The sequence below is a fragment of the Coregonus clupeaformis genome, chromosome 2, assembly GCF_020615455.1.
Source record: "Coregonus clupeaformis isolate EN_2021a chromosome 2, ASM2061545v1, whole genome shotgun sequence".
In the NCBI taxonomy this organism is placed as follows: Eukaryota; Metazoa; Chordata; class Actinopteri; order Salmoniformes; family Salmonidae; genus Coregonus; species Coregonus clupeaformis.
The window spans coordinates 22,720,839-22,741,092 of NC_059193.1; the positions used below are offsets into that span (position 1 = coordinate 22,720,839).

Sequence of the window (20,254 nt, forward strand, 5' to 3'; positions counted from 1 at the left end):
GTTTTTGTACGAATGCCTCCTGGGTTGGGGTCTTCACTGGTCTGGAGAGCCTCTTGAAAGTAGTGGGGTGACAATGGTTTGAATTGTGTGATTGGTATTTAAATGCAGCCATGATCTCAGCACTTGGCAAGCAGTACTTGAATGAAAGAATATCACACATTTTCAACCAATGTATTATTAATATTTAGAATCTATTTGTGAACTCTTTTTCATCCTTATTACTAAATCAACAAATTCAAATATTTGGTGGACTGGCTGTCAAGAAGATGAGTTTAATATGTAATTTAGGTGAAGTAACTATCCATTAAAGAAGACTGTAGCCTAATTAGGGACAATGCTGTGCTGGCGCCCTCTGTTGACCATTGTGGGTCAGAGCCGCATAGCTCTGCAGAAAGAAGGACATTCTCAAATTTCTCTCCATCAGACAAGTCTGCAAGAAGTAGAACGGCAGACCGGAGCTGATGGGAAAGCAAGACGTATGCACCGGGTGAGCTTTGGTTGAATCCAAGCATTATTTATACCAGATGCCGATCATCTCTAGCCTTTCACTCGGACCTTGAGAAGGTGAGTGTGGCGAAGTAAAACGTTTACTGGTGCAAATGTTTTGGTCAAGACAAGCTGAACGCTGCTCAATCGTTCAATTATTAGCCTCGACTGGCTTGCTATCCTTGGCGTAGATTGAAAATGCAGCCACAGTTTTGGCCTGAATTTCCCCTGGATTGAAAACGAAGCCCGGGGAAAGAGTTGAATCCCTGAGCTGCTTTTGGCTACTCAATAGTGGTAGCAAGGAAGGCCACCGTTTGGGTGAATTCTTGTCGAAGTTTTTCGCCTGGAATTATGTGTCCGGGTGTTGGAATGTCTGCATCAAGCAAGCGAAACCCCGTGATACAATTTAGCACGAGCAAGAAAGAAAGTAACATGTTATTGTAACTTTGTGGCATGGCAGTATCGTTAGCTGGCTATTGATTGTTGCTGTTTCTGGCGCGGTAGGATACAATGTAACTGTTCAGTATTGTTTATAGTTATGTAGCCCGATTAGTGTGCTTAGAAACATTCTGAAAACACAGCTGACGTGGGAAAACAACTTGCTGTTATGCCTTCATTTATTGCAATGTGTAGTGGAATTATACGAGAACATTTGTATTTTTTTGTACCTAAAGATGGGGCAAAAACGTTTGCTTGGAAAACACGTTTTTTTCTCTCCTTATTGCACCCAGCAATTCATTTTTAATTCAATAACGTTTCACATGACAGTGGAAAGTTGCTTACGTTCCGCCAGGACTGACTGATGTGAAGAAAATAGGCAGTACGGTATTTCTGTGCTGTTTATAGGCTTCTTGCATAGTAAACGACAGTATCCACACTAAATTAGATATTTGATTAGCTGTAAGTTATATAACCTCCTTCATAGGGTGGTGGTGATGCACATATGTTTCTACACGTTGTTACGCACACATGTTCCTATTGAGTCAGTGAGACGGCTTCCACATAGAGAAATGCTATATCAGATACTGTATATAAACATTTGACTCCTCGGCGGGAACAGGAGCAGTCTAGACCTGCCTGAAATGTGTAGCCTGGGGTCTTGTTTTATATTGTGTGTGTGTGTGTGTGTGTGTGAGGGAGACCATTCCACTATTCATTTAGCTGTGTCTTTGTATTCTCGGCCTTCGCTTAAGAAAGCAGGACCAGGGCCCCTATCCACAAAGCGTCAAAGAGTAGGAGGGCTGATCTAGCATCAGTTTGGACTTTTTGATCAGAATGAATAGGATTGTATGGACCGATCCTAGATCAGCTCTCCTACTCTGAGACGCTTTGTGGATAAGGACCCTGGAACATGTTTTGGGAGAAAGCTTGTCCCCAAAAAGCCTGTGTTTTCCTCTACTTTGGCCGGTGCATTGGGAAACAGGAGGGCTATTTTATTGGATAAAAACTAAAGTCAGAATTGCATTCATTAGATTAAATCCATTCTGGAATGTCGAGACTTGCTTTTGTGTTCTGTCTAGCTGTGCCAACTGTTTGTCTGGTTATACTATGTGTTCCATCTGATAGTTCTGACTACCCCAAGCGCTCTGCGATCTGGTGTTCTGGATGTTGGATGCTGCTGCTGCTCCTTCATCCTAATGGGATGTTATAATGGCTATTTAAGGTTGTTATAAACATGCTGCTGTCTAACCTATAGCATGTCATGTTATTCATGACTAGTTAGGCTGATGGGAACCACAGCGGCCCAACAACATGCCAGTTCTTGTATTTTTCCATGTCAGTGCCCTTCAAAGCCATGCTCTGTGTATGTGGGGGGCCAACCCAGAACCCAGTCTATAGAATGAGAGTGGAACCAGGCAACCTTCCAATGAATTAGGGCCCCTGACCCTATCCTTCTACCCAGTACAGGACTGCCTGCCCCCATAGTCCATCCATTGGCTGTTCCATACAGTACGTCACCCTATGACTTCTTCCCCTACTAGAGTTGGTCCTCTGTACACTCTCTGGCCAATTGAATATAAGGAATGCATTCATTTACATGTTTATATATAATATTTATTCAGATTAGTTCAATGCTGACTATGTCCACTATGTCTTGAAATTGTTTTTTTTACTCTGTCTAATTCAATTCTGATTGGCATTCAGTAGGCCACTGACTGGGAGAATGTCATAGAAGTAAACACATTGGACAGTACTACTACAGAAGAAATCAGTATTAGAGTACTACTACAGTAGAAACCAATATTAGAGTACTACTACTACTACTACTACTAGTCCTGTGTAGTTCAGTTGGTAGAGCATGGCGCTTGCAACGCCAGGGTTGAGGGTTCGATTCCCACAGGGGGCCAGTATGAAAATGTATGCACTCACTAACTGTAAGTCGCTCTGGATAAGAGTGTTTGCTAAATTACCAAAAATGTAAATGTACTACTTCTACTACAACAGTAGAAACAAGTATTAGTGTAGGACTACTACTACAGTAGAAACCAGTATTAGAGTACTACTACTACTAGTACTACTACTAGTACAGTAGAAACCAGTATTATAGTACTACTACTACTACAGTAGAAACCAGTATTATAGTACTACTACTACTACTACAGTATAAACCAGTATTAGCGTACTACTGCTACTACAGTATAAACCAGTATTAGAGTACTACTACTACAACTACTACTACTACTACTACTACAGTATAAACCAGTATTAGAGTACTACTGCTACTACAGTATAAACCAGTATTAGAGTACTACTGCTACAACAGTAGAAACCAGTATTAGTGTAGGACTACTACTACAATAGAAACAAGTATTAGACTACTACTACTACTACAGTAGAAACCAGTATTATAGTACTACTACTACTACTACAGTATAAACCAGTATTAGTGTACTACTACTGCAGTATAAACCAGTATTAGTGTACTACTACTACAGTAGCAACCAGTATTAGTGTACTACTACTACAGTAGCATAGCAGTATTAGAGTACTACTGCTACTACAGTAGAAACCAGTATTAGTGTAGGACTACTACTACAATAGAAACCAGTACTAGACTACTACTACTACTACTACAGTAGAAACCAGTATTTGAGTACTACTACTACTACAGTAGAAACCAGTCTTGGAGTACTACTACTACTACAGTAGAAACCAGTATTGAACTACTACTTCTACAGTAGAAACCAGTATTGGAGTACTACTACTACAGTAGAAACCAGTATTAGAGTACTACTACAATAGAAACCAGTATTAGAGTACTACTACTACAATAGAAACCAGTATTAGAGTACTACTACAGTAGAAACCAGTATTGGAGTACTACTACTATAGTAGAAACCAGTATTGGAGTACTACTACTACAGTAGAGACCAGTCTTGGAGTACTACTACTACATTAGAAACCAGTATTTGACTACTACTACTACTACTACTACTACTACAGTATAAACCAGTATTAGAATATTACTACTACTACAGTAGAAACCAATATTAGAGTACTACTACTACTACATTAGAGACCAGTATTAGTGAATCACCAGATAGTGATCAGTATTTTTGAATAGAAAAAATATCAAGGTAGTCAGATTGTTGGCAGTCACGAGGGTGTCCACATGTATTTGTATGTTTGCGTGTGTGTGCATAGCAGTGTGTTTATGTGTGGTTGTGTGTGCGTACAACGTACACTACCGTTCAAAAGTTTGGGGTCACTTAGAAATGTCATTTTTTTTCGAAAGAAAAGCAATTTTTTTGTCAATTAAAATAACATCAAATTGATCAAAAATACAGTGTAGACATTGTTAATGTTGTAAATGGCTATTGTAGCTGGAAACGGCTGATTTTTTTATGGAATATCTACATAGGCGTACAGAGGCCCATTATCAGCAACCATCAGTCCTGTGTTCCAATGCAAAGAAAAAGCCATATCTCAGACTGGCCAATAAAAAGAAAAGATTAAGATGGGCAGTCTGGGATATGGCTTTTTCTTTGCAACTCTGCCTAGAAGGTCAGCATCCCGGAGTAGCCTCTTCGCTTTTGACGATGAAACTGGTGTTTTGCGGGTACTATTTAATGAAGCTGCCAGTTGAGGACCTGTGAGGTGCCTGTTTCTCAAACTAGACACTCTAATGTATTTGTCCTCTTGCTCAGTTGTGCACCGGGGCCTCCCACTCCTCTTTCTATTCTGGTTAGAGACAGTTTGCGCTGTTCTGTGAAGGGAGTAGTACACAGCGTTGTACGAGATCTTCAGTTTCTTGGCAATTTCTCGCATGGAATAGCCTTCATTTCTCAGAACAAGAATAGACTGACGAGTTTCAGAAGAAAGTTATTCGTTTCTAGCCATTTTGAGCCTGTAATCGAACCCACAATTGCTGATGCTCCAGATACTCAACTAGACTCAAGAAGGCCAGTTTTATTGCTTATTTAATCAGCACAACAGTTTTCAGCTGTGCTAACATAATTGTAAAAGGGTTTTCTAATGATCAATTAGCCTTTTAAAATGATAAAGTTGGATTAGCAAACACAACGTGCCATTGGAACACAGGACTGATGGTTGCTGATAATGGGCCTCTGTACGCCTATGTAGATATTCCATAAAACATCAGCTGTTTCCAGCTACAATAGCCATTTACAACATTAACAATGTCTACACTGTATTTCTGATCAATTTGATGTTATTTTAATGGACAAAAAAAGTGATTTTCTTTCGAAAACAAGGAAATTTCTAAGTGAACCCAAACTTTTGAACCGTAGTGTATGTAGCTGAACGTGTGTGTGTGGCTATGTGTGTGTATGGCTGCATATGTGTGTGCCTGAACCCTCCAGTATGCAGTAGATCATATTACTGAACGATTAGCCACGGCCTCCTCTCCCCCAGCAACCCAGGCCCAGGGAAATGATTTTCCACTGTCATTTTCCCCCCACTGAATTATCCTGGCCAGTGACTCATACACACACACACACACCATATAGGCCTAGTTACTGTGCACAGTAGTGATGATGACTCTCACTCAGGAGAAGGGAGATGAGATGAGGTAAGCCCCTGTTAACGGTAATCTCTAGATGGTCATGACTCATGGTCGGAAGGACGAAATTGGGCTATATTTTAAGAATTACTGAGCACAGTACGTAATTTATTCTTAATCAAAGATTAGGAGATAGGGTCGGTGTTAAGGTAGCATGGGGTGTGTGAAAAGCGCTTTACAAATTTAAATGAATTATTATTAATAATTATTCCCAGGACGGCTGGTGTGTTAGACTAGTGAAAAGGTTAGCCTTTAGTGGTTAAAGGGGCAGTGCAGTCAAAAACATGATTTTCCGCCCAATGAGGTGGGTATAATACTGTGAAAATTATGATAATGCACTTTTAGTGTAAGAGCTGTTTGAAAAGACCACCTGAAATTTCAGCTTGTTTGGCTGGGTGGGGTTTTTGGACCACCAGGCGGTCTAAGTTAATAGACCAATAACAAAGAGAGTTTGCCCTCCTATCTGCCAATAACAGCTAGTTTTCAGGTTACATATCCCTCCCATTAGGCTCCTCCAATTAGCCCCCTCTCTCAGACCACTCCCAGACAGTCCTAGCTAAATTTAAATTCTTGCTTGAGAAATTGCATTTAGCTAAGAAGCTATTTTTGTTTCTTTATGACCATTTTAATCGAAAACAATCACAGTAAGGTACTTAGATATTGAGATGAAAAACGGCTGCATTGGGCCTTTTTAAATATTGGATTTGTGGTCAGAACGTGCCATACATGGGTTTCTCATATAGCTGGGAGATGAGCTCCCTGATGAGGTGTTGATGACCCTGTAGGATGTCCTTCAGCAGGCTGGGGCTGATTTGGGTGTGGGAGACTGGGTGTGGGAGACTGGGTGTGGGAGACTGGGAGTGGGAGACTGGGAGTGGGAGACTGGGAGTGAATATGGCTGAAGTGAAGAGACGAGAAATCCCAGAAACAGAATAGCCTTGAAACCCGCAACCCGATGTGTGTCCACATCTCGTCAAGAACAGACGGACATCACAACGCCGCCAGAAACACATCATAACTAGGCAGTCGAGGAGGAATTCAGCTCGTTATAAAGCTAGGAGGGGGAAGAGAGAGAAGGGGGAGGTGGAGGTAAGTTTCCAAGGTGCTGCTCACCCCCTGGGCTGGAATCGGATACATTCCAGAGACTCCTCTAGCCAGGGATAATGGAGGTATGGGGTGTAGCATTACACCACATCACACATGATTGGATAGTGAGGGCTGGGAAAGTGAGAGGAGAAAGATGTTGTCTTTATAGTTCTAGGTAGCTCTATGTAGCTCCAGTTTCCTATAAGAGACAAGGAGACCTGCCAAGTTGACAGTAGGGCTACTAGTTAAAGTTATAGGAGATGTCTTTCCCATCAGGAGACTGGCTGGGCTGCGGCTTCTCATGGCTCGCCTATACGTTGCGTTCTCCTGTTTCTGGTTTGCCTTGCTTTACAGTTTACTATAAATCTTCCCAATGTCATAGAGGATGCTAATTACATTGTAATTACAGAGGTATAACAGCAATTTATGTAAAGTGGTTCCCAATAAGATTCTGATTGGCATTTTATCTGATGCCAACAAAGCTCTGATTACATCTCCAAATCTTAGACATAGTTTGCATCTGTTTTGCCTATCTACATGAACTCTGTATCTACAGCTGAGGAAAAAATTAAGAGACCACTGCAAAAGTATCAGTTTCTCTGGTTTTACTATTTATAGGTATGTGTTTGGGTAAAAATAACATTTTTGTTTTATTCTATAAACTACTGACAACATTTCTCCCAAATTCCAAATCAATATATTGTCATTTGGAGCATTTATTTGCAGAAAATGACAACTGGTCAAAATAACAAAAAAGATGCAGTGTTGTCAGACCTCGAATAATGCAAAGAAAATAAGTTCATGTTCATTTTTAAACAACACAATAGTAATGTTTTAACATAAGGAAGAGTTCAGAAATCAATATTTGGTGGAATAACCCTGATTTTCAATCACAGCTTTCATGCGTCTTGGCATGCTCTCCACCAGTCTTTCACATTGATGTTGGGTGACTTTATGCCACTCCTGGCGCCAAAATTCAAGCAGCTCGGCTTTGTTTGATGGCTTGTGACCATCCATCTTCCTCTTGATCACATTCCAGAAGTTTTCAATGGGGTTCAGGTCTGGAGATTGGACTGGCCATGACAGGGTCTTGATCTGGTGGTCCTCCATCCACACCTTGATTGACCTGGCTGTGTGGCATGGCACATTGTCCTGCTGGAAAAACCAATCCTCCGAGTTGGGGAACATTGTCAGAGCCAAAGTAAGCAAGTTTTCTTCCAGGACAACCTTGTTCGTGGCTTGATTCATGAGTCCTTCACAAAGACAAATCTGCCAGATTCCAGCCTTGCTGAAGCATCCCCAGATCATCACCGATCCTCCACCAGATTTCACAGTGGGTGCGAGACACTGTGGCTTGTAGGCCTCTCCAGGTCTCCGTCTAACCATTAGATGACCAGGTGTTGGGCAAAGCTGAAAATTGGACTCATCAGAGAAGATGATCTTACTGCAGTCCTCCACGGTCCAATCCTTATGGTATTTTGCAAACCTCAGCCTGGCTCTTCTTTGCTTCTCATTGATGAAGGGCTTTTTTCTAGCTTTGCACGACTTCAGCCCTGCCCTTAGGAGCCTGTTTCGAACCGTCCTCGCCGTGTACTTCACCCCAGCTGCCGTTTGCCATTCTTTTTGTAGGTCACTTGATGTCATCCTACGTTTGTTGAGTGACATTTGAATGAGTTGGCGGTCATCCTGGTCAGTAGAGTCGTTTTCGCCCTCTGCCGGTCTGTAGCTTTGTTGTCCCCAATGTCTGCTGCTTGACCTTGTTCTTATGAACCGCCGTCTTTTAAATTTTAAGGATGGAAGCAACCTGATGCTCACTGTATCCCTCTGCCAGTAAAGCCAAAATTGAACCCTTCTTTTCCTCACTTAAAACTTTCCTTTTCAACTCTTTTGGCATGGTCAATAGTTATTCTTTGATTAATATTACTTTTGAGGTACTATTAGCACTGTTTTTGCCATCCAGCTGGTCCTATTGCAAGAGGATAGTGATGACCACAGCAGTGGTCTTTATACTTTTCCTCGTTAAATAACATTTGGTTCAGGTGATCACCTAATCAGTACCTAATTCAGTAGAAATAGGTGTGCCTGTGTTGGAATTCAACAGACACTGGAATGGAATGGCTGTTATACAGTGGTGTGAAAAAGTGTTTGCCCCCCTTCCTGATTTCTTATTTGTTTGCATGTTACATGTCACACTTAAATGTTTCAGATCATCAAATAAATTTAAATATTAGTCAAAGATGACACATGTAAACACAAAATGCAGTTTTGAAATGAAGATTGTTATTATTAAGGGAAAACAAAATCCAAGCCCACATGGCCCTGTGTGAAAAAGTGATTGCCCCCTACAACCTAATAACTGGTTAGGCCACCCTTAGCAGCAACAACTGCAATCAAGCGTTTGCGATAACTTGCAATGAGTTTTTTACAGCGCTGTGGAGGAATTTTGGCCCACTCATCTTAGCAGAATTCTTGTAATTCAGTCACATTGGAGGGTTTTCGAGCATGAACTGCCTTTTTAAGGTCATGCCACAGCATCTCAATAGGATTCAAGTCAGGACTTTGACCAGGCCACTCCAAAGTCTTCATTTTGTTTTTCTTCAGCCATTCAGAGGTGGACTTGCTGGTGTGTTTTGGAGAACCCAAGTTCGCTTCAGCTTGAGGTCACGAACTGATGGCCGGACATTCTCCTTCAGGATTTTTTGGTAGAAAGCAGAATTCATGGTTCCATTTATCACAGCAAGTCTTCCAGGTCCTGAAGCAGCAAAAAAGGCCCAGACCATCACACTACCACCACCATATTTTACTGTTGGTATGATGTTATTTTTCTGAAATGTGGTGTTACTTTTATGCCAGATGTAATGGGACACACACCTTCCAAAAGGTGCAACTTTTGTCTTGTCAGTCCACAGAGTATTTTCCCAAAGGTCTTGGGGATCATTAAGATGTTTTCTGGCAAAAATGAGACGAGCCTTAATGTTCTTTTTGCTCAGCAGTGGCTTTTGTCTTGGAACTCTGCCATGCAAGCCGTTTTTGCCCAGTCTCTTTCTTATGGTGGAGTCATGAACACTGACCTTAACTGAGGCAAGTGAGGCCTGCAGCTCTTTGGATGTTGTTGTGGGGTCTTTTCTGACCTCTTGGATGAGTCGTCGCTGCGCTCTTGGGGTAATTTTGGTTGGCCGGCCACTCCTGGGAAGGTTCACCACTGTTCCATGTTTTCGCCATTTGTGGGTAATGGCTCTCACTGTGGTTCGCTGGAGTCCCAAAGCTTTAGAAATGGCTTTATAACCTTTTCCAGACTGATGTATCTCAATTACTTTCTTTCTCATTTGTTCATGCCGAGATCCAAAGAAATTCAGGATGTCTAGCTTTTGAGGATCTTTTGGTCTACTTCACTTTGTCAGGCAGGTCCTATTTAAGTGATTCCTTGATTGAGAACAGGTGTGGCAGTAATCAGGCCTGGGTGTGGCTAGAGGAATTGAACTCAGGTGTGATAAACCACAGTTGAGTTGTGTTATAACAGGGGGGGCAAACACTTTTTCACTCAGGGCCATGTAGGTTTGGATTTTGTTTTCCCTTAATAATAACAACCATTTCAAAACTGCATTTTGTGTTTACTTGTGTTATCTTTGACTAATATATACATTTGTTTGATGATCTGAAACATTTAAGTGTGACAAACATGCAAACAAATAAGAAATCAGGAAGGGGGCAAACACTTTTTCACACCACTGTACATGTAGAGATGCTGATTTAAGAACAATTTGCAGTGGTCTCTTTTATTTATATATTTTTTCCAGAGCTGTATATGAGTGGGGTTAGCCTAGGTCCTATACATTTCTGTGACATACGGCTGTATAAAAGCACTTTTATACACAGGAATCTAAGAAGAGCTGAATAATAGAAAGATAAAGATGTGTAGGCTGGCCTATATTAGTAGTGTGTATTGGAGACTTTCATTCAAACCACCAGCGACCTGCTGTGTTCTCGCTCTCGCTCTCTGCTACGAAAGGTTATTTATACTCAAAGATGTAAAATGTTGCCTGTTTTATTTAGTGGTTTAAAAACAAGCTGGCTTGATGTTAATGGACTTTACCTCAGTGTTTGGCGTGGGCCCTCGGGGCATGGTTACATTCACACAGCATGGGAGCACTCCAGTGCTAGCAGCACTACGCTAGCTGTTAATGAAGGCGTTTTAGAGTGGGAGAGGGAGAGCAATGTATTCTGTTAATGGGAATGAACTGCTTCACTGCTGGATGCTATGATCGTGTCCTCATGATAAGTGCTATCGCTTACTAGATCTAATAAAATATGTTTTGTGGATCAATTTAGCCATTATTTGTGTGCGTGTGTGCACCGTCGTTGTGTGCGTGCTTTGTTGTGTGCGTGTGTACACCCGCCTGCGTGCGTGCATCGTTGTGTGTGTGTAGGTACAGGGGTTTGAGCCCAGCTCCTCTGCCAGCTTGGACTGTGCCCCTCCACTGCCCTGTCTGCCCGCCTGCTGTCCGTCTGTGTGTCTGCCCATCCTGGGTGGCACGGGGACGAGTCTGTGGGACAGGTGTTGGCATGCAGGGGGTCAGTACCCAACCACACACACAGCTGTGGCACCTATACACACCATGGACCCCGTGGGCTGCAGGTGACAGGACGATGGATGGGGGTTGGTTTTGGGGATTCAGGGGGGTGTAGATTAAAATAGGGTCTCTCGTTTGAAACGACATCGGGGGCAACACGGCTGACTAGACTCAGTGGGTTTTTGGGTCATTGTGTTTAGGCCCCAGGTTGCCCGTGGCAGTTGGACAGTTGGAGTAGATTCAGGGGTTGTTTGGGTGTTGGGACTGACTGACTGAGGGATTGTGTCTGGTCTGGTCCACACAAACAAAAACAGCCCCCTTCCCCCATTAGGAGTGTTAAGCGGCCGGATATTTCCCCTGAATGGGACACAGGTGTTGGTCCAGAGTATGTGAGTGTGTGTGTGTGTGTGTGTTGGGGCCTGGTGTGTGTGTGTGTGTTTGCTAGGTCCAGGGTGTGTTGGTTTTATCTTCTTAATGAGGCCTGCTCAGAGCTCAGTGGCTCTCAATGGGCCGTAGGTCTCTCCATTCTAGCCTGCTGCGTGAGGGGTGGAGGGGGTGGCAGGGGTGGAGAGGGGCTCATATAATGAGGAAGAATGGTGGTTTTAAAACAGACTTCCCTAACACAGACTGATTTTCAGCCCTGATCAGGTTTGATAATCACACTAACCTCACTCTCCTCTCTCTCTCATCCACTCTTCCCCTCCTCATCCACTCTTCCCCTCCTCATCCACTCTTCCCCTCCTCATCCCCTCTTCCCCTCCTCATCCCCTCTTCCCTCTTCTCATCCTTCCCTCTTCTTCTCCTCCTTCCCTCTTCCCCTCCTCCTTCCCTCTTCCCCTCCTCATCCCCTCTTCCCCTCCTCCTTCCCTTCCTCAATTCTTTTGAATGCTGGTCTGTGTTTGGAGCAGAGCATCTCCAACATGTGTTGTGTCCCGCCTAAAGCCTTTCAGACATTCCAACATTGAGATTTTCTTATGACCCATGACCAAAGACCATGTTTCTATCCACAACCTGAGTTATGAGCCAAGGGGGACGGGCCACAAACCAGCATGTGAGAAACACTGCAGTAGAAGTCTTGTGTGATGAGAAGAGTAGGGCTGTTGTAATGCGGTGTCCTCTCCACCCCCCACCACACTGCTCTACCCTCTGTAGGGCCCAGGGGTTGTCTGTGTGGTGACGTCACCATCCTCAGTGCTCCCTCCCTCTGGTGTTGAGTTACAACACTAAGGTGTGCTCTGGGGTCACAAAAACACACACGCACACACTCCGACCCCCACACCCTGAAAATGATATCTCCTCAGGGAGACGGATGTAGGATGAGGCTAGGGTGAGGTAATGGGTCATTGACCTCCCGGTAACCCTCCATGTCGTGTGTGAGTAACCCCGTAAACTCTACATATGGTGAAGCTCCTGGCCTGTGTATAAGAACCATACAGTGGATCTAGACAGCCTATATAAAACCTCCCTTGTCTCGATCCCCTCCTCCCTAACCCTGTCTCCCTCCCACCCATCTCCACCCTCCTCCCAGCCCCAATGCACTGCTCTCATTTCTCTCTACCTCCCCCTGTGCTTTTGTCTCCAGCACCTTCTCCTGGACTCTCTCTGTCCCAATTCAATGTAATTCCTCTCTCTCTCTCTCTCTCTCTCTCTCTCTCTCTCTCTCTCTCTCTCTCTCTCTCTCTCTCTCTCTCTCTCCCTCTCTCCCTCTCTCTCTCTCTCTCTCTCTCTCTCTCTCTCTCTCTCTCTCTCTCTCTCTCTCTCTCTCTCTCTCTCTCTCTCTTTTAAATTCTAGAATCCATTTCTTCTGCCCCCAGGCGCTCTCCGGCGATGGCTGGAGACGGTGTGACAAATTAAATTTGGTCTCCCAGGACCCGCGAGGGAGGGAGGAAAAACCCAATTTCTCATGCATTACTTTCTCTATCCTCAGGGCTTTTAATGGAGTAACACCGCCCCGCTCGCTCTCTCTCCTGCTGTTCTTACTCTCACGCCCCAGATCTAGCCTATAAGGAACTAGGCTTCTTCTACTACTGCTAGGCCTACCAACCACAGTCTTCTCTGACTCATTGCCTCTGTTGGATATTGGAGGAATCTAACTGTACTATAATGACTCCTCGTGACATTGGTTGTCAGTGTCTGTCTGGGCTGGTGTACATCAGTCGTATCCCTAATACCTTCCTTTATTGAGCTTGTTGTGCTCTGTTAATATTTATCAGAAGAATCCTCTCAGGAAGACCCCCAGCCTCCACTGTTATAGACCTAGGACTATAACCCTGCCCTCCACTGTTATACAGTCGTGGTCAAAAGTTTTGAGAATGACAGAAATATTAATTTTCACAAAGTCTGCTGCCTCAGTTTTTATGATGGTAATTTGCATATACTCCAGAATGTTATGAAAAGTGATCAGATGAATTGCAATGAATTGCAAATTCCCTCTTTGCCATGAAAATGAACTTAATCCCCAAAAAACATTTCCACTGCATTTCAGCCCTGCCACAAAAGGACCAGCTGACATCATGTCAGTAATTCTCTTGTTAACACAGGTGAGAGTGTTGACGAGGACAAGGCTGGAGATCACTCTGTCATGCTGATTGAGTTAGAAAAACAGACTGGAAGCTTTAAAAGGAGGGTGGTGTTTAAAATAATTGTTCTTCCTCTGTTAACCATGGTTACATGCAAGGAAACACGTGCCGTCATCATTGCTTTGCACAAAAAGGGCTTCACAGGCAAGGATATTGCTGCTAGTAAGATTGCACCTAAATCAACCATTTATCGGATCATCAAGAACTTCAAGGAGAGAGGTTCAATTGTTGTGAAGAAGGCTTCAGGGCGCCCAAGAAAGTACAGCAAGCGCCAGGACCGTCTCCTAAAGTTGATTCAGCTGCGGGATCGGGGCACCACCAGTGCAGAGCTTGCTCAGGAATGGCAGCAGGCAGGTGTGAGTGCATCTGCACGCACAGTGAGGTGAAGACTTTTGGAGGATGGCCTGGTGTCAAGAAGGGCAGCAAAGAAGCCACTTCTCTCCAGGAAAAACATCAGGGACAGACTGATATTCTGCAAAAGGTACAGGGATTAGACTGCTGAGGACTGGGGTAAAGTCATTTTCTCTGATGAATCCCCTTTCTGATTGTTTGGGGCATCCGGAAAAAAGCTTGTCCAGAGAAGACAAGGTGAGCGCTACCATCAGTCCTGTGTCATGCCAACAGTAAAGCATCCTGAGACCATTCATGTGTGGGGTTGCTTCTCAGCCAAGGGAGTGGGCTCACTCACAATTTTGCCTAAGAACACAGCCATTAATAAAGAATGGTACCAACACATCCTCCGAGAGCAACTTCTCCCACTCATCCAAGAACAGTTTAGTGACGACCAATGCCTTTTCCAGCATGATGGAGCACCTTGCCATAAGGCAAAAGTGATAACTAAGTGGCTCGGGGAACAAAACATCGACATTTTAGGTCCATGGTCAGGAAACTCCCCCGACCTTAATCCCATTGAGAACTTGTGGTCAATCCTCAAGAGGCAGGTGGACAAACAAAAACCCACACATTCTGACAAACTTCAAGCATTGATTATGCAAGAATGGGCTGCCATCAGTCAGGATGTGGCCCAGAAGTTAATTGACAGCATGCCAGGGCGGATTGCAGAGGTTTTGAAAAAGAAGGGTCAACACTGCAAATATTGACTCTTTGCATAAACTTAATGTAATTGTCAATAAAAGCCTTTGACACTTATGGAATGCTTGTAATTATACTTCAGTATACCATAGTAACATCTGACAAAAATATCTAAAAATACTGAAGCAGCAAACTTTGTGAAGACCAATACTTGTGTCATTCTCAACTTTTGACCATGACTGTAGACCTAGGACTATACTTGTGCGTGGCTCTGTAATATGTCATTGTGCCAGAGTACAATGCCGAGACTAAGTGTACTGAATGCAAATGAGTCTTGTGGGATGGCAGAAGCTGAATGGCTGTGGTTTAGGGACGGGGAGGGAAGAGATTCATAGTGGTGATGGAGGAGGAGGGGGCATGTGGGTCATTGCCTGAGCACATTCATCATGCAATGCCTGCTGGGATGCGCAGGGGTCATCTGCACACAATCACCGTCTGTTCGATTCTGTACTTTTTCGATACTAGAACATGAAAAACGGTTCATTACTAAAATGTGTGTTACTTTCAGGACTTCTGTTAAATGTGTCTCTCAGATCAAGCCTGTCTATCAGAGCAGCCGACATCTTATCATAGCGCGCACCCTGCCTGCTCCACTTACTCATTGCTAGCCTGCACTGGGAGTCTGGGCTGCATCATGTTAGCTCCCCACTCATGATGCACAGAAGTTAACACAGTCTTGAATAATGCGACACAAAATGTTGAAACTGTTAATTACTGTTCACAAAACAATGTCCATACAGGCTAGAACGCTTTACAATGGAAGAAGATACCAGTAGCTTCCAGCTTTGTAGGCTAACTTTTCTTGGTAGCTGACAGCTGAAGCTAACATCAATTCACTACCCTAGTACTTAATTTGTGATAATATGCTAATCATAATGCGAAATATGCTGATTTCAAAGCTGATTTGGCACCAACAACTTTATTAATTCACTTATTCAGTCTCTCTTACATCTCTCCCAAAGAGGATCTATGGAGAGCAATAGTAATGGCGTCTTTCTGTGGGTTTTTTGGATAAACGCTGAAAAATAAGGTCTGTGGATATATTTCAAGGCCTACCTTCAAACTCAGTGCCTCTTTGCTTGACATCATGGGAAAATCAAAAGAAATCAGCAAAGAACTCAGAAAAAAATGGTAGACCTCCACAAGTCTGGTTCATCCCTGGGAGCAATTTCCAAATGCCTGAAGGTACCACGTTCATCTTTACAAACAATAGTACGCAAGTATAAACACCATGGGACCATGAAGCCGTCATACCGCTCAGGAAGGAGGCGCATTCTGTCTCCTAGAGATGAACGTACTTTAGTGCGAAAAGTGCAAATCAATCCCAGAACAACAGCAAAGGACCTTGTGAAGATGCTGGAGGAAACAGGTACAAAAGTATCTATATCCATAGTAAAACGAGTCCTATATCGACATAACCTGAAAGGCTGCTCAGCAAGGAAGAAGCCACTGCTCCAAAACCGCCATAAAAAAGCCAGACTACGGTTTGCTACTGCACATGGGGACAAAGATCTTACTTTTTGGAGAAATGTCCTCTGGTCTGATGAAACAAAAATAGAACTGTTTGGCCAAATAAAAAAAGGGGTTGCTTGCAAGCCGAAGAACACCATCCCAACCGTGAAGCACGGGGGTGGCAGCATCATGATGTGGGGGTGCTTTGCTGCAGGAGGTACTGGTGCACTTCACAAAATAGATGGCATCATGAGGAAGGAAAAGTATGTGGATATATTGAAGCAACATCTCAAGACATCAGTCAAGAAGTTAAAGCTTGGTCGCAAATGGGTCTTCCAAATGGACAATGACCCCAAGCATACTTCCAAAGTTGTGGCAAAATGGCTTAAGGACAACAAAGTCAAGGTATTGGAGTGGCCATCACAAAGCCCTGACCTCAATCCTATAGAACATTTGTGGTCAGAACTGAAAAAGCGTGTGTGAGCAAGGAGGCCTACAAACCTGACTCAATTACACCAGCTCTGTCAGGAGGAATGAGCCAAAATTCACCCAAATTATTGTGGGAAGCTTGTGGAAGGCTACCTGAAACATTTGACCCAAGTTAAACAATTTAAAGGCAATGCTACCAAATACTAATTGAGTGTATTTAAACTTCTGACCCACTGGGAATGTGATGAAAGAAATAAAAGCTGAAATAAATCATTACATTTACAATTTAGTCATTTAGCAGACGCTCTTATCCAGAGCGACTTACAGGAGCAATTAGGGTTAAGTGCCTTGCTCAAGGGCACATCGACAGATTTTTCACCTAGTCGGCTCGGGGATTAGAACCAGCGACCTTTCGGTTACTGGCACAACGCTCTTAACCACTAAGCTACCTGCCGCCCCATTCTCTGTCTACTATTATTCTGACATGTCACAATCTTAAATTAAAGTGGTGATCCTAACTGACCTAAGACAGGGAATTTTTTACTAGGATTAAATGTCAGGAATTGTGAAAAACTGAGTTTAAATATATTTGGCTAAGGTGTATGTAAACTTCCGACTTCAACTGTACATACTTATATTTTTCTATTTTTCATTATAGAGGTAGTGGTGGCATCTTTAGCAGCATAATCATTATTGTTGTCCAACCCCCATTCCCCTGCTACCTTGAGTCAGTCAGTGTGATCTTCCACAGCAGAGGGGTCTGGGTCGCTGTGTGTCCAGCCCCCATACCCTTTCCCAACCACCTTGAGTCAGTAGGTGGGATCTCCGACAGCAGAGGGTCTGGGTCGCTTCACAGTCCCCGCTGTTCAATAAGGTGTATTTTTTATCTGTTTTTAAAATCTAATTTTACTGCTTGCATCAGTTACCTGATGTGAAATGGAGTTCCATATAGTAATGGCTCTATGTAGTACTGTGTGCCTCCCATAGTCTGTTCTGGACTTGGGGACTGTGAAGAGACCTCTGGTGGTATGTCTTGTGGGGTATTCATGGGTGTCTGAACTGTGTGCTAATCATTTACACAGCTCCTCATACAATTAGTGTTTGTGAAGTAAATATGGTGATTAAGGTTCTGGTCTTCTGAAATACAAAACAGGTATACAACAAACCAGATAACTATACAATTAAGCACCAAAAGGAAATAAAATTAGTTTTTTTTTTATAAATGCTAAAATAAGTTGTTACATTTATCAAATGTTCGGTTGCTTTGAGACTAATGAGTTTTATGTCTGCACAATATTATTTACAAGGAGCAGTTCCCATCTTTTTTTTTCAAGTACATCTGTTTGCAGTTTTATTTTATGGGTAATCTTTTCCAATAAATACATTTCTTTCACTCTACCAGTTCACTCTTCCGTAGTAGGAATGTCCTTATTTAAACAATGTGCTGTAATACATTTCTTTGCTACAGACGAGTATATATTTAATAGGTAGGCATTTTGAAACCGTTCAGGGATAACTCCAAGTATGGCACTCTTTGGGTTCTTTGTCAGGGAGCATTTAAATACATTGTTTACAAAGTCAAAAAACATCATTCAGGAATTTCATTATTCTAGGACAAAAAATATGTAGGTAGTTTGTGAACAGTTCCCCACATTTTCTCCAGCATTCACTGTTTGTTCCTTGTCTTATCTTCACCATTTTGTCTGGAGTTAGAAAGTACTTACTAATGATTTTCCATTGATACTCTTTCCATATGTTTGAGTGTGTGTAATGCGTTCCTACAGACTGCCTCCCAAGTTTCATTTTCAATGTTCTCCCCAAGTTCAGATTCTCACTTGCACTTAGTTTGCAGAGTATTACTGTGTCATAACAGCAATAGATTGGTATAGTTTTGTTATTTGTTTACTACTAGTTGCCCTTTTCTGAGTATTGATTAGGTGTTTTTCTATGGGAGAGGGGTCACCCTTCATTTTTACCCAGTTGGGGTGTTTCAGTAAATAGTCTCTTAGCTGTAAATAGCTAAATAAATCTTATTTTGCCAAATGAAAGTTGAAGTTAATCTAATGATAATGGGGCTATAAACTCTGCAATACCAGTTAGGGATGATATGCCCATAGGCAGATGGAGACGTTATGCTTTCCTCCAAATCTGAAGCATATGATTGGACCACTAGTTCTTACTATCACCGTCAGTCCTCTTTCCCAGGATTTTTTTTGTTGTTGAGCCATCTAGATTCAGATGAATCTTTTATCCAAGTAATCATTGGTTGTAATTGGGTGGCCCAGTAGTACCACCTAAAGTTTGGTAACCCTAGATCGCCTGATTGCTTTGGCAGTTGGAGAGTTTTGTACCTCATATCCTCCGTTTTTTACCTTGCAATAGGAACCTTGAAATTAGGCGGTCTAATTGTTGAAATATGGATTCTGGGACCAGAACCGGTAGCATCTGAAATGGGAATAGCAGTCTGGGGAGAATATTAATCTTAATTGTTTCCACCTTTCCTGTTAGTGAGAGGTAAAATCGTTCATCTTCTAACATCTGTGGTTATCACATCAATTAATTTGCTGTAATTAGTTTTATACAGGTCCTCAAGAGATAGTTCTACCTAGGTGAGTGGCGCAGTGGTCTAAGGCACTGCATCGCAGTGCTAACTGTGCCACTAGAGATCCTGGTTCGAATCCAGGCTCTGTCGCAGCCGGCCGCGACCGGGAGACTCATGGGCGGCGCACAATTGGCCCAGCGTCGTCCAGGGTAGGGGAGGGAATGGCCGGCAGGGATGTAGCTCAGTTGATAGAGCATGGCGTTTGCAACGCCAGGGTTGTGGGTTCGATTCCCACGGGGGGCCAGTATAAAAAAATAAAAAAATATGTATTCACTAACTGTAAGTCGCTCTGGATAAGAGCGTCTGCTAAATGACTAAAATGTAAATGTAAAATGTAGGTATTTTATTCCCTTGTCAGGCCACCGGAAAATTGACAGACAGGGTACCTGATGGGGGGTGAACCTATTCATAGCATAGGCTTCAGTCTTACTTACGTTCAGTATCCTGAGTAAATCCCATATGTTTTTATACATTTCATCAAGCATGGCACAGAGTTGCGTACATCAGACATATACAGTAATCCATCATCAGCATACAGAGAAATGCTATGGTCTTCCTCGCCAATGTTTATTCCTTTGATATTCAGACTGAATATTATCATCTGGACAAGAGGTTCAACACTAATGGCAAAAAGGAGCGCGCTCAGTGGGCATCCTTGCCAGACCCCTCTTTTAATGATGAAAGGTGCAGATAAATGTCCATTTACTCTGACTCTAGCGTGGGGGGTCGAATAAAGGATTTGGACCCATCTAATGAACTTGGGGCCAAATCCAAAATCATGCAGCACTTAAAACAGATAAGGCCATGATACCCCATCAAAGGCCTTCTGTGCATCCAGGGCCAGTGCCATATTTTCCCCACCCTGAGTCTGGGCAGATGATGTAACATTTAGGCACCTTCTTTTATAATCCGACAGTTGACGACCAGCAGTGAA

The 20,254-nt window shown here is 43.0% G+C and overlaps 1 long non-coding RNA gene across 1 annotated transcript in view; it reads left to right on the top strand.

Annotated features, from left to right (window-relative positions):
• The first annotated feature begins 431 nt into the window (after positions 1-431).
• Positions 432-20,254, top strand: part of LOC121580315 — an 81,689-nt gene continuing 61,866 nt past the window's right edge. Inside the window, exon 1 of the long non-coding RNA XR_006003017.2 lies at positions 432-564. This is a non-coding gene — a long non-coding RNA (uncharacterized LOC121580315). The remainder of the gene's footprint in view (positions 565-20,254) is intronic.